The 11,547-nt window shown below is 40.0% G+C and overlaps 1 protein-coding gene across 1 annotated transcript in view; it reads right to left on the reverse strand.

The window, feature by feature from the left end:
- The window catches only part of pth2ra (parathyroid hormone 2 receptor a), a gene marked incomplete at its 3' end in the record, with an annotated part of 38,372 nt that extends 34,309 nt beyond the window's left edge, over positions 1-4,063 (reverse strand). The window contains exon 1 of the mRNA XM_080785715.1: positions 4,046-4,063. The remainder of the gene's footprint in view (positions 1-4,045) is intronic.
- Between the last annotated feature and the right edge of the window lie 7,484 nt (positions 4,064-11,547).

The following is an 11,547-nucleotide window of genomic DNA, read 5'->3' on the forward strand; positions in this document are numbered from 1 at the left end:
GTTCATGTGAAATAGTATGTTTATGATGTAATATGTAAGCCTGTTGAAATTATGAGAATCGCTATGTATAGCGCATGGTTTGGTGGTCCGGCCGGCTTGAAGCTTGCATTCAACCCGTGCTCGCCAACGGTGACAAGCCGTCGCTGATCATCATAGCGATGAATAACCGTGGACAAAGTAGTTCACATGAACGATGCTGTAGTGGCTGGGGCATTTGAGGGGCAATATGTTTTATATGCACGATTACAAATGAAAGATAATTGAATTCAGAGCCAGTGAGTCTGCTCCACTACTTCCTACTTCCTCATTTGCGGGACTCGTCGTGTCAGTTTTGTGATATTGTGATTACGCTACAGTTACCCTTAAAAAAACATGTCAACTCAATGTCATTGTTGTAACTATGATATCGATAGAAATTCATAATTTTTTAATGTCATATTTAGCCATACGAGCGCAATATCCATAGCGTCCCTCCCAGCAGCAACAACAACCCCATAGCCTGAAGTGACCTGGCTCAGCCAATAGAATGACGGGGGGAGGGGGGTGGAGCTAGATTTTAATTTGTTTGGAAACACTCGATCAATTCTGTGTACAAACACTGGAAACTTGCCTATATCACCTTTAATTAAAATGAATTAATGGAGCTGCTTTTAAATATATTCAAAAGCAGCTCCATAAATGTTTTTGTATCAACAATAATGGTAAAGTGCAATGAACCTAGCATTCACTAATGACAAATGTCTCCTTCTGAAAGGTATATGGCAGGAATAACCATGTTTGTGCACCACTATGGCTGGTGCAGAGCCATAGAGTAAGACTCCGTTCACTTCATGGGGCCAGTCCAATGGCTGCTCTTCTAGACTTGGTTTGTCCCTTAGAGTATATATGAATAGAGACGGCACCCGGAGGAAACCCTGAGGCAAAATGGACATAGTGGCTGAATTTGGTATTGCAGCTCGAGCCAGCGCTGGTCCGTTGACTATCATTGCGCACGTTCATGTTATTGGGGCCATGACACGTGAACGAATGTTTCATACGTGAACGCGCACAAACGGCACAATGATAGTCAACGGCAGCGCGTTCATGTGTTTGGGGCAAATCCATCCCAGAATGCACTCTGTTCCTACACGGAAGGAGGAGTGAAATCGCCTCATGCGCTTTTGAGCAACTTAATGCAAGTGGATGGGAGGAGGAATCCGGTGCTGTCTCTATTCATATATACTCTAAGGTTTGTCCCCATTTGAAGGCTTCAAATAGGAACACCCGGAAGTTTACGGAATGTATTGGAGTCTATGGGCTCGCGCGAGTACATGAACCACGTGACCGGGCTGTTTTCTGCCCCCTCAATAGAGCGTCGCAGTCCCTCCCCCTTTCAGAACGACAAGTGGCCCAGGAAATGAAATGCAATGCATTTCTCCAATAGGATTTATAGTAGTATTTATTTAAAGACGGTTACGCCGCGGACAAAGCCAACTCGGATCGTGACAAATCATGACAATGAACACAATATTTTGGGCCGAACAAATCATTAATAATAATAATAATAATAAACTTTATTTGTATAGCACCTTTCATACATAAATGTAGCGCAAAGTGCTTCACAGGGCAAAAATAGAATACAATAAAAATAAGTAGTTAAAATGATAAAACAATGGCAAAGAACAAAATTGAATATAAGAACATAAAATAAATAAAAACAAATAAAAACAAATAAAATAATAATAAAAACACCACATGCAGCAAATCAGTCAGGGCAGGGTGGGAACGTGCAAATTAAAACTCAATTAAAAGCAATGTTGTAGAAGTGGGTCTTGAGCTGAGCTTTAAAAATGTCTACAGAGGCTGCCTGACGAAGGTACAGTGGGAGTTTGTTCCATGCCGACGGCCCATAGAAGCAAAAAGCTGCTTCCCCGTATTTTTTAGTTGCCATTTTTTTCGGCAGCGCGAGCAGGCCAGCAGTGGAAGACCTTAGGGGGCGGTTTGGGACATATTTAGGCAGGCAGTCATTTAGGTAGGAAGAAGAAAATAAAGGCAGGAGACAACACTATTTGTTTAGTTTTTCTTTTATAAATTATTTGATCGGCCCAAAACATTGTGTTCATTGTCATGATTTGTCACGATCCGAGTTGGCTTTGTCCGCGGCGTAACCGTCTTTAAATAAATACTACTATAAATCCTATGGGAGAAATGCATTGCATTTCATTTCCTGGGCCACTCGTTTTTCTGAAAGGGGGAGGGACTGCGGCGCTCTATATCGCAACTCTTCTATTAGATGGCTCTGGGCTGATGAGGTGACTGAATCAATGCCGGTTCTAGGCCTTTTGAGGCCCTAGGCAACATATTATACAGAGCCCAAAATGTTTATAAACAAATCACAAATGTTTATAAACAAATCACAAATGTTTATAAACAAATCACAAATGTTTATAAACAAATACCAAAATGTTTATAAACAAATCCCAAATCCCTTGGTCCTACCCCCCCGACCATGAGACTTACTACAGGTAAACTGGTAGTGGTCCTACCCCCCCCATGAGACTTACAAATCCCAAATGTTTATAAACAAATCCCAAATGTTTGTAAACAAATCCCAAATGTTTATAAACAAATCCCAAATGTTTATAAACAAATCCCAAAATGTTTATAAACAAATCACAAATGTTTATAAACAAATACCAAAATGTTTATAAACAAATCCCAAATCCCTTGGTCCTACCCCCCCGACCATGAGACTTACTACAGGTCAACTGGTAGTGGTCCTACCCCCCCCCCCCCCATGAGACTTACAAATCCCAAATGTTTATAAACAAATCCCAAATGTTTGTAAACAAATCCCAAATGTTTATAAACAAATCCCAAAATGTTTATAAATAAATCACAAATGTTTATAAACAAATCACAAATGTTTATAAACAAATACCAAAATGTTTATAAACAAATCCCAAATCCCTTGGTCCTACCCCCCCGACCATTGGTCGGGGGGGTAGGACAAACCATGTACAACCCAGATTCGGCACAAACAAGGGACTAAATTATTTTCGCTCCTATGCGACCAAAATGTGGAACGCCCTACCAACAGTCATTAAGACATGTGAATCCCTTGGCTCCTTCAAAACTGCTCTCAAAGGGCACCTACGGATGGCTGCAATTCGAAACTGGCCTCTGTAAAAGCTGAATTTTTATCTGGATTGTACTATGTTTTTGTATGGACGTGGTGTTGGGTGCCTGCACATATGCACACATGGCATCAACGCATGGTGTTGTGTGCAGGCGCCCTACACTCTGTCTTTCGTTTTCTTTTATCCCCCTGTTCCCCTCACTGTATATATATATTTTATTCCCTTTTCGCTTCCTATATGATGAATTCCTGTTCTGTTCTTTAACTACATAGAAGTGTCTATTTGTTTGTCTCTAAATGTTTTGATGAATTGAACAATGTGGACCCTGTTGTAAACAAGTGTAAGGCTTAATTGGGTCGTCCACTCACAGTTAACAGTCTTTGTATTGAGTTTGTGCTTGAAATGTACTGTAATTCTGCAAACTGTTAATAAAGATTTCAATCAATCAATCAATCAATACGATCTGTCATTACCAGCCGCATGTAAAACATATATTAAGAAGCCAAGATATATGCCAGAATATAATAATACCTGCAGAAGGGTTTATGACTCGATGTGGTCCAATAAGGCAGTGTTCAACTTGACTCTCGGGAGTTTGCTTTTTTTTAATCAAGTGTCAGAAAAAGGGCATTTCAAGCAATAACTGACTATCTGTTGCCCTCTAGCGATGTCTACAGTTCGTGGAATTAGGCTGTAAAAATTGTAATAGGGGTGTCTCTCGCTAATTAAATCACCTTTTAATCTGCAGTGTATATATATTTATATATATATAGCTTAGTAGCCAATAGCCATGCACTGTTGCAATACTTATTTTTTGTTATGCATGCATTAAGTGTTGTGAGTATATAGCCTTTATAGCCTATAATGAATATACTGGAAATGTGCTCTTGTTGCTATGAGCTTACAATGTCGGGTTGTTTCCTTACCTGTGCCTCAACTAAAGTCCAGTACATGAATAACTTGGCCAGTTTCCACAAGGAGCTATTCATTCCGTCCACAACGATCCTCTTGTTCATCGGCAATTGGGAGCTGTGCATTGAAATAAATAATGTCCCACTTTAATTGCTCTTCCAAAAGACGTTTACCGCGTGTTCCCAGATCACCGTTCTATCACTTCTATGTGTGCGCAAATTACCAGTGTCGCATGCATTTTTACAGCTCGAACATGCTGTTGAAAGCTGTACGTGTCCCAAACAGAAAAGTCGTCATGTGCCACAGCCACACACATTCCACAGGTTGGCTATCTCCCCTGCACAGACTGTAGGCTACAGTGAGCAGGGGAAAGTGCTGTGCTGGCTTTCACCTGCCGGCTCTAAAGTGCTACTAAACTCTAAGGTCGATTAGAAGTGCAGTCCTCATTAATACATTGAATTCCATCCACTGTTTCTCCAGCCACGCGTCTGCAGATTCTCTCTGGTTAACCTGTCTGTCAGAACAGAAGTGTATTGCTTTGCAGCGGCCAATAACTCTGTGCCTGGACACGGTCGATTTGAAGCACTCAACGTCAACGACGCTGAGCTTTATTTGGATCGTGTGCGTTGTGCGAGTCGTGTGCGCGCGCACAGATGTAACGCCACACAACCTATCAACCTCTTTGGATGCGGTCGGGTTGCGCCACACTACATACACGTTTAGCAAAGTAAAAAAAAAAAAGTTCACCTGTTGTTCGTAGTGAGAGTGCAATGAGACAGTCCACACTCTACCCTTTCAGTGTGCGCAATATAAACCTCTGCCTTAAACTTTAAGCACAATAGTTTATACCTGCATGCTGCCGCTGCTGCTGTTACGAATTAAAGCACACTTTTAGAGCACACATCATGCAGTGAAAAAAATGAAAAAAATGGGTATGGATATGGATTTGTATAATTATGATGCAAAATCTTTGGTTTTGTGTGAATCAAGATTGTTTATTCATCAGTTATAGGTTAGGGGTTACATTTCATGCTAACAGGAAGTACCAGAGAGTGTTAACATGGAGAGAGACACAGCACAAGACAAATGTCATTATTGACAATGACATGTTCCAGTTGTTTATAATATATTGTATCCAACTAGTTGGACTCAATATATGTCATTGTACAAGAGCCTTAAGAACAACACAATATGAATGTGAAAGAAGTACAAGTGTTGATTGATTGATTGATTGATGGATTACATTTTTATTTATTTAAGTGTCATGCTTCCAAGCCCATATGGACTTAAAGGACACTTTTACTTACATTTTACATAAATAATGACAATAAACCGACATGACAGTTCACTAACAATGACCAAATGGGCCTGTAACAGGAGACTGGACATGGACCTACTTGAAGAGTCTTAAATACTTCATGATTCCATGAACTAAATCCAACGTCTGACCATCATCTTCCCAGAATAGCTCAGGTTATTGTTGATCCATTACCTCAAATAATGGTACCCTCAAATCATCAATAAAACATCAAATTAAATAAATTTTCAACATCATTGAGGTCACATACTAGTATATCCTATTCTAATCTGGTACCGCTGAGAACTGACTTACGGTCCTATCTCAATAGCAAGAAGCAGGATACCAGTTCTCACCTCACCACCTCATTTTTTCCCCTATTTTTTACAAAATGGTTTCCCAGATTGGGTCCAATATAAACGATTTCAGGCTTCTTATCTCTCTTCATGATCATCATTTTTCGACAGCGGTTCGAGATCATGGATTTCACAATGCCACGCCAGACTTTCCGGTCCTTCATTGCCACCCCCAGTTCCTGCTTACTGATGCATGTGTCCCTAGTGATGACATCAGGGAACGACAGTTTTCTACCTCTGGTCTGCTTTGAGGCAGGACTCCAGAGAAGAAGGAAAGATATAACCTCATTGTCAGCTCTGCAGTGGCCGGCAAACTGTGTTTTTCTGGATCGGACTAGTGAAGAAACATTAGATTAGTCGATGGGTGGCTCTTCCAGGACATATTTTGCGCTCTCATTAGAATGCGGGTGTAAGTGCCATCCAACCGTTTCTCTAATTTCTTTGAAAGTGTCCATGTCTAATCGGCTCAACGGTCGTCCATAATAATTCTACTTTTAACATCTTACTAAGCTGGGATGACCAGATCTTATGCATGTCATTGCAGGCTGACCAGGCCATACCCTTCCTAGTTTGAAAATCCTTTTGGGAAGAAGATATATATGAACCCAAATACTTATTGTTGGATTTGCATATATTTACATATTCAGTTTTCGGCTCGTTGAGATAAAGACCAACACAGTTAGAGGCCTGCTCAAGAGACTGAAGGGGAGCCTGAGTGTATTCCAATGATTGACTGATAAGCACAATGTCATCAGCAATCATCAGCAAGTTGATAGTATCAACTGACATACGAAGAACATAATCAACAACAATCTCTCTTGCCCAAAGCTTTTATAATTCTTTTCTGATTCCAATCGGCCCACATTTGAATCCAAAAAGTAGACCGTGTGTGGCTGTAGCTGGGGCCCAAGACAAATTTCCCTTGTGGACAATAAAGTTGACCTTGACCTTGTAGCCTATTGAGTGTTCTACTGTATGAGCCCTTTGACCTTGCAGCATACCACTGTGGTTACTTTGCGCCGTATGCACTAACTAAGCAACTAAGCACAGAAATAAGTAGAACTGCACTCTGTCGAGTGCATACTCACTTGTTGCACACGTGTGCAAGCAGAGCGCGCAAGTACTTTCGACCGCTACAAACTGTCAAATCTCAGTTTCTCTGTGAAGGAACGTTTGAATTGTTGAATTATTAGGTTTAACTATTTGCTACCTACCTACTTTATGCATGTCAAAAAGTAGTATTATTAAGTATGGTACAAGTTTCTATCTATAAAAGAGTTTTATCGATTTAGAACTATTCTGGATCCCTTTTTAGTTTCTCAAAGAAAAATAAATCATTGATATCTGATATCCGGTATATAAACTGAAATAAAATATGTTATCACGTATACAGTATAATTATTTAATTATTTATTGTAAATTGTCACTTGTTTAAATTTACTTAATCTTGGACTATAGTGATATTAATACTAAATCATGATCAGAGTAATAGGTGTCTCTAACTTCAATTTCTGTAATAATACAAATAATTGGTTGGAATAACGTGTTCCTTCCACGCGCTACGTCCAACCAGGGAAACTCCCCCCTGTCAGGTGTAAAGGAGCAACTTGGACACTCAGGCATGAGTTCAAGTCCGTTGCTCTCCCCTTGTCCTCCATATATGGGGACTAGGTTGGTGGAGGGTGTGTAGAGCCCAGGATCACATTAGATGATTGACACAGGGGTGAAAAGAGGGTTACAAAATCGTGGGATAAAAAAAAATATATAAAAAAATAATAATAATAATACAAATCACATTTGTTAAAATATACATGATCTAAAATACTTCTGTAATCTGTAGTTGGATTTGTGATTAATTGTTTAAAGCCTAATCTGGACATGAATTTATACTTCCATTTTTCTCACTATACTGGTCATCATTTAAATCTCCTAGTATCATAATGGAAGAAGTCGAAGAGGATAGATACTTTATCAAGTTTTCGAGAAATGTTTTTAATTTCGAAAGGTCTGTTTTAGGTGATCTGTACATGCATACGTGTTCTACTCTTTCTAATATTCTGATTTCATTTTTGAATTATTTTAATGGAAATATCTTCTTTTATAACAAACATCACTCCCCCACCTATATCATATTCTCTGTCATTCCTGAATGTATTGTAATTCATGTTCATTGTTCTTAATTTAAAAGTAAGGTTATTATGTTTCTTTAAGTGTGTTTCAGTAAAAGCTATTAGATCCAACATTTCGAGTTGGGAATCTGAGTTACGTCACCATCGAAAACCAATTACACTCTGGCATTGGGTCCATGGTCCTTTGGTCCTTTAATCCACATCTTTATTAAGTCATCATTGAGAGCTAGTTATACCAGTTAGTTATACCAGTGCCGGGTGGATTAAAGGAACTGCCTCTATGTATATGTAATTTGTAAGTTGATTAGCGGTATACTGTGGTTACTTTGCGCCGTATGCACTGTCCCAGCATTTTCAATGCGTATGCACCGTCCCAGCATATACGATGAGTATGCACCGTCCCAGCAAATGACGTAATGACTACTTGTGCCTGATACGGCAGTGGTGCCAGATTACATACATGTATACATTACCTTTAATCCTCCCGACACTAAAACATATCGTCATTACGTCACCATCGAAAACCAATTACACTCTGGCATTGGGTCCTTTAATCCACATCTTTATTACGTCATCATTAAGAGCTAGTTATAGCAGTTATAACCTGACGTCATATGCTGGGACGGTGCATATGCATCGAATATGCTGGGATGGTGCATACGCATCGAATATCGTCCTGGACGAAACTAGTACTTGCGCGCTCTGCTTGCGCAAGTAATTTTTTCTGTATAACTTTATTAAAGACAAAAGCTTAGTTACCAAATTCATGTTCAGGCCACTCCAGCAGTGCAAGTCATCCTGCCGAGCTGAACCTCACACCAGCAGTCTTGTCCCGCAGTGCCCGATCTTGACCTCTGCCTCCCTGTCTCTGTCTCTCTCTCTCTGAAATCCAAGTTTATGTATGGGTTTGCGCAACACACAACATAAATTATCCTCTCTCTGGCCAACAAAATCAATGTTTGCCACAAAATTATGCGGAAGGAACCACATCAAAGGTCCTCTCTCTGGTTGATGCATGACTAACCGGAACATCAAGAAATTCAAAAAAGTCACACAATTACCATAGAATCAAAAAATACCCTAAAAAAAAGTTCCGGCATTCAAATTACATAAAATCATCACCAGTGATCTTCATTAAATTTACATCATCATCATCATCAGCGTGCTTGATTCTCTCTGTGTTTACTTCATACATTTTAACACAAAAACCACAGTAAAAATCGTTTACACCCCAATAACTTCGCTGTAGTATAATCCATATCACTTTCAACAATTACATTATGAAAAATGGCATAAATGATTAGTGCACATATCTGACACTAAATCACAATACATTGTCGCTTCTCCAACCCCTTTGCTTTTATTCAGAAGCACCCCAATCGTAGATCAATGTGTGTTATATATATAACCTTTCAATCGTGACATCTAAAGCACTTAGCTTCAGTTAATGTCATGACTAAATTATAGCTATAATCATCCAATACTATTGATCAATTCTTTGTTTAGTTTTCTTTTAGGACATGCAGAAATTATCCATACATTATTTCAACACTCCATATTTCCAAGGCTGGGGAAAAACATCAGACAACATCAGATTCAACCCCACTAGTTTCAACCCAATGAACGATAACCGTATCGCCTTTTATCCCACACACGCAGCTGGTTCACAGATCAACTTCCAACACATATACGTCAAAAAACAGAGTCATCTACATAACAATAGATACATTCCAAAGTCTTGGCAAAATACCTGCGTTGACTTTTTTCCCCATTCACAAATTTATTTGAATGACAATAACACCTTTATCTAATCTTAGGACGGATTACACTTAAGCGTACGGGAGTGGCAAACGGGATCCCTTTCGACTGATGAAGGAACATCTACCAATTATATTCTGGTAAATATTACTATTCATTTTCCAAATCCCCCATAGGCATATTCATCCCCATCAGGATGAATATCAACTTCTCTAATTAAAATACCATACGACAAAACAAACAATCAACATACATGCCTATTATATGTTGAACAAGACAAACATAGACACACATTTGAAATCAGATGGAAAGATATTCATCTGATATTTAGATTCTTCTGTAACGTTGGTTGCACTTCCTTTTTGTCTCACAATGTTCAGTCAGCCAGCATACAACAGGCTGTATGCATGGCATGCAGTGCCCTGACGCACTGCACAGTTTATTGTTGTCGAGCTGTCCTCACTTCACCTCTCCTCACCAAGAAGTTAGACTCTCCTCTTCAAGTACCCACATTTTGAATCCCAGAGCAATACCTCAAATCCCAGAGCAATACCTCAAACCGCAAACACATCTGCCTTGGGGTTACATTTCATGCAGGGTTGAGCAGTTGAGCATTTCAGAATGATGTGATACAAAAGCTAGTCACTTTTCAGCACCAGTGTGGAATACACTCCCCATTGCTGTCAGACATGGGCATAAAAGGGTCCCTTTTATGCCCATGTATGGATATTTCTGTATCTGTCTCTCTGTGTCCCTTTATTCCTATATATGGAGTTCTGTGTCAGGCATGCCCAAATATGGAGTGTAGTGATGTCAGAACAGGCCAGCTCCATATGGAGCCTGGGCAGGAGCCCTGTCCAGAGCCCAGGCAGAGGCATTTTGGCAGTCCACCTTCCTTTCACAGCAAGCCAAATGAGAAAGATAACCTGCAATATCAAAATAATATATAACAAAGCCTGTGGGTTGGATTGGAAATTCCACATTTTATGCAGTGCTTGTCGTCCAGCTCGAGTTCCAGCCCGAGTTCTCAGCATGTGGCCTAACTGGACACCTGAGCCATGTCATGAACACACTGGGACAATTTAACCATGGAGAAGATATGAAATGCAGAACAGTGGAGAGGAAGTTGAGTTCGTGACTTCCTTCACCTACCTGGGATCCATCATCACTAACAATGGCAACATAATAATCAAAATAAAGTGGAGACGTGCCCTGGCAGCCAGCGCCTGCATGAAAACACTATGGAAGCTACTTTCTGATAGGGGCCGATATTGAGGTGGCCATATTGGATTTCCAGCAGCAAGTTGACCGGGTTGTCCATATAGGTTGTGTTCCTAATGGGTCATAGATATTATTTCTGGTGGCCAATCTTTTATAGCAGGGCAAATGCAGAAATCTAAAAAAGGGGTTACCCAAGGTGGGTAATTAGCATTTTTACATGATATATCATGTAAATGCGAAATACCCTGCACCCATACATGCCTTGTTTAGAATGTAATCAGCTCCAAACCCTTGCCCCCAAAAATGTAAATTTAACCACTGCAATCTTGATTTTATGCCATGATCTAGGAGGCGAGATATTGAGAAATTCGTTTTTGGAAGTAGCCAGTGTGCATCCGCACGCGTGTGTGTGTGTGTGTGTGTGTGTGTGTGTGTGTGTGTGTGTGTGTGTGTGTGTGTGTGTGTGTGTGTGTGTGTGTGTGTGTGTGTGTGCGCTCTGCAGTAAGGCAGAGGGCTTAAATGGGGCCTTGGTGACTGGCTGACTCAGTGAAGGCACAGCAGAGATTGGATCTGGTGGAGGACCCTTATTTCGGGTGCATGTGTTTGGTCCGACATACAGTACTAACAGTCCTAGTAAAAGTATCAATCAAGAAGTAGTAATCAACAAAGTCAAAGTCTGTATTCAAAAAGTACTTGAGTAAAAGTATAAAGGTACTGTATTGGCATCAAAATATACTTTAACTACCAAAAGTAAA

Source organism: Protomyctophum bolini, assembly GCF_963924005.1.
Source record: "Protomyctophum bolini genome assembly, chromosome: 16".
In the NCBI taxonomy this organism is placed as follows: domain Eukaryota; kingdom Metazoa; phylum Chordata; class Actinopteri; order Myctophiformes; family Myctophidae; genus Protomyctophum; species Protomyctophum bolini.